The sequence below is a fragment of the Triticum dicoccoides genome, chromosome 6A, assembly GCF_002162155.2.
Source record: "Triticum dicoccoides isolate Atlit2015 ecotype Zavitan chromosome 6A, WEW_v2.0, whole genome shotgun sequence".
Classification (NCBI taxonomy): domain Eukaryota; kingdom Viridiplantae; phylum Streptophyta; class Magnoliopsida; order Poales; family Poaceae; genus Triticum; species Triticum dicoccoides.
The window spans coordinates 519,400,171-519,404,454 of NC_041390.1; positions in this window are offsets into that span (position 1 = coordinate 519,400,171).

Sequence of the window (4,284 nt, forward strand, 5' to 3'; positions counted from 1 at the left end):
CCAGCTACCCGTAGAGACCAACCGTGGCTCAAACCGCGACCTGTATGCGAAACCTGAGCAACTCCGGTGAGTTGCCGCCACAGTTTTGGTCGCCGCCGGTTGAACTCCGGTGACTCCGACGTGGCACACTTAGTTAACACTAATGACGCCATTAGCTAATCACTGTGCCACTGACAGATGGGCCCCACGCGCTAATTAACCCAGGATTAATTCCCTGTTTAACTTAGACTAAACCACCGGGCCCACACGTCAGGTTGACTTTGCTGACATGGCCTTTGACCGGTCCCACCTGTCATTGACTCGAGCCAGCACTGTGTCACTGACCAGTAGGCCCCACTGGTCAGGTTTGACCTGGCCAGCCACAGTTGACCTGATGACGTCACTCTTACATCATGCTGACGCAGTAAAACCTTTTCTTCATTTTAAATAAATCTAAATGATTTATTTATTTTCAAAAAATATCCAAAACTTTGAAAAATCATAGAAAATAATCTATAACTCAGATTGAAAAGATTTATATATGAAAAATTATCAGAAAAATCCAAAGAATCTGAATCTGGCATTTTCATGCATGTTGGAACAACTTAAAGTTGCTGTTTAGGACAATCCAATTAAATGGCATTTAAGAAATCACATATGGAGTTTGAATTTGAACTTAGGGTTCAAACCAACCCCATTTAACCTGTTGCTAGTTGCATTAGCTGAAAACACATCATATTGACATGTCATGATCATGCATCATATTGTGCATTGCATTGATTGTGTTCTTTCTGTGCTTGCCAGTGGTTGTCCCCTCTCGATAGATGTTGTACCGACGCTGTGATCGTTGACACTGATGAAGACCCAATGATATCTTCAGAAGTGCAAGGCAAGCAAAACCCCCTTGTTCATTCCGATACAATCCCACTCTCTCGCTCCTGCTCTCTTTTACTGCATTAGGACAACACAATTCCTCTATTACTTGTTGCGGTAGTTGAACCCCTTATCCTCTGCATGACCTGTCATTGCCACAGTAAATAGATGAAACCCACTAGCATGAGTAGGAGTTGTTTGAGCCCTGATGTGCCTACTCATTCATGTTTGTTTGTCATGCCCGCTACTGCTTAGAGTTGAGTCAGGTCTGATTCATCGGGAATGAATCGGAGATGTGTGAACATGTCCTACTGTTGAGAGCTAAATGTGTGAACACGATTTGGTAAAGGTAGCGGTGAGAGGCCATGTAGGAGTACATGGTGGGTTGTCTCATTGGAGCTGTCCTTAGGAACTGAGTTCTGTGTTTGTGATCCATGAAACAGTTACTACCACACATTGGGCCCGAAACCAATGGACCCTCTCGGCTTCTTAATCACCCTAGTACTCTATCCATGAGTTGCAACTAGTTTCTGGTGTTTGTAGGTTATGTGTTGGCGGCTGTGCGTAGCGCTGACCCTAGGGGTGGGCTATGTTGCGGTAGATACACCGTGGCACGGTGTACTGGGCGCCCGTTTGGTGTCTCGGGAACCCTGTTCACATCGTTCGGGGCCGTATGTGGAAACCTCGGCCGGACTCCCTGCGGATGGAACCTGGATAGGCGATAAACCTGGACTAGAGACTTAGGTGTTTAGGTAGACCGTGGCCGACACCCTCATTGGGCTTCCGCTTGAAGGTTGCCGAGTACATGTCGTGTAAACGACGGTAAGTGGTGGGAGCGTGTGTGAAAAAGTACACCCCTGCAGGGTTATCATTATCTATTTGAATAACCGGATTCCTCGGATATGGAAACTTGGACCCCTTGCATAGTTCATAGAAGAGTGAAAGTGGATACTATAAAACTCGCAAGATAAGTGTGAGTGCTATGGATGGCCTTCTCATAGGGAGATGGGAGCGGATCCATAGTGGTGTATTGAATGGTGAATATGTGGACTCGTGTGCGCCAGCTCAAAAGAGTTGCTTGCAGTCATAGTTCAGGTTAGCCACTGAGTCAAAGCTGGCTTGCTGCAGTTAAACTCCACCACCCCGCTTGTTGACACCATTGCATATGTAGCTAGTTCTGATGTAAGTCTTGCTGGGTACATTTGTACTCACGTTTGCCTATTTTATGTTTTGTAGAGAGACGTCAGTATCGCTAGTAGTTCCACATGGACTTCGATGTTTAGCTTGATACCTCAGCTACGATCTTGTGCCCTTGGCAGGATCTCGTAGATAGTCAGGCTTCTCAGCCTTCTTCATTTGTAGTTGTCTGTACTCAGACAAGTTAAGCTTCCGCATGTGCTTGTTGCTTGTATGCTCTGTATGTTGGGTCATAAGACCCATGTTTGTAATATCTCGCTCCTCGGAGCCTAATGAATAAATACTTTGAGTCGTAGAGTTATGTTGTGATGCCATGTTGTATTTACACATATCGAGCATATTGTGTGTATGATTGAAATGCTTGGTATGTGTGGGATCCGACAATCTAGTTGTTTATCCTTGGCAGCCTCTCTTATGGGGAAATGTAGTCCAGTGCTTCCTTGAGCCATAGTAGTCCGCTACAGCCCGGTTCACCGGAGTCCTGCTAGCCCAGCACTACTGCTCAGATCACTTGACTGGCCGGCATGTGTTTCACTTCATTCCTGTGTCTGTCCCTTCGGGGAAATGTCACGCGGTGACATCCGGAGTCCTGTTAGCCCAGTGCTACAGCCCGGATTCACACGCTGCTGACCGACATGCTCGATGTGATTCATGTATGCCTGTCCCCATAGGTTAGTGCCGCTTTGGGTTCACGACTAGCCATGTCGGCCCGGGTTCTCTGTCATATGGATGCTAGCGACATTATCATATACGTGAGCCAAAAGGCACAAACGGTCCCGGGCCATGGTAAGGCGACACCCGTGGGAATACCGTGCGTGAGGCCGCAAAGTGATATGAGGTGTTACCGGCTAGATCGATGTGACTTGGAATCAGGGTCCTGACAGCGTTGGTATCAGAGCCTGACTGCCTGTAGGATTGCCAAGCCAAGCCGGTCGAAGTCGTGTCTAGAAATGCTTTAGTTATGTAAGGGAATTGATTGTGGAAGGGAACGTAAGGCTCTTTTTACTCCTTATATCTTATGCCCTTCTGATCTGAGTCATCCTCTTCTCTTCTACTGGGATTAAGAACTAGGCCTTCTCATCTATCTATCAGGATGACGTGTTACTAATCCATAGACTTATAGAATTGATAGTTTCAAGCCTCAGTTCCGTTCCTACTACCTCCGTATGTTGTCAGTTGATCTCGGAACCTTGATATTGTTGTTGAGTGGCTATGCCACCATTTTTGCAGGTTGTCTCAAATCTTTTTGAGCATTTACAGCCGTTATGCTGTCCGAGTCATTCCAGGTTTCTAAATAGTCTGATGCATTTGCAAACCCCTTCCTCCTGTTCCTGATGTCCATTTGGGCCAGATTAATCACACTAACCGGTCAGTTGAGGTACTCTATTGCCTCGACATATATGCTGGAGCTATTACTATGACCCTAGGTGTTTTAGGGAGTCACCTAGTGATCTAGCCATGTTTTGTATCCCCAGTGTGTGATTCTGGCCATTATTCTCAAAAGCATCCCGTGATGCCATTTAGTTAGTAGGTATTCTACTACTGGGTTTTGAACCCGAGATTCACCCTACTTACCTCATGTTGATAGTGTTGCTAGTTCCTTTGGGATATTAGTAACCTTTGCATTAGTCCTCGAGGTCCGTGGTATATCCTTCTTCCAAATACTATGAACCGCCTATGGCAGAAGTTCTTTGAACCATAAGATCACAACCAGAGTGCTCTTGATGAGTTCTCCATTCTTCATTGTGAATCTGCCAGTCCTACCATTCTGCATGGGTTGTCCGGAAGAAATGTTGAGCTATGCTCGACATACTAATCTATGCATCCACAACTCAGAAAATTATATGTTCCTCGAGTTGTTCCTCTTCAGTTGTATTCCGACCATCTTCTATCAGTTGATAGCCAAGAGTATGTGTGCATTTGTGTTCATCGATGCCTATAATTCTTGTGGTCCGTCAAACCATTCTATTCCAGAATGACTAGGAGAAACAAACTCCAGTACCTCGTCCACTTCTAGGATTGGGTCAAAGTAGTTGTATTCCACAGATCAAATGCCAATTTAGTTTTTGTTCTATTCTACCTTGGGGTATTACTATCTTTATATCAGTAATGTCATGGGAATTGCACCACCTTTTATAAATTCTTGACGCAGTAATATTTCTTGCCATCATTATTCGTTCCTCAGCTCCGTGTTATTATAACCGGAATGCCGACAAGTGAACCGTGATGTGTGAA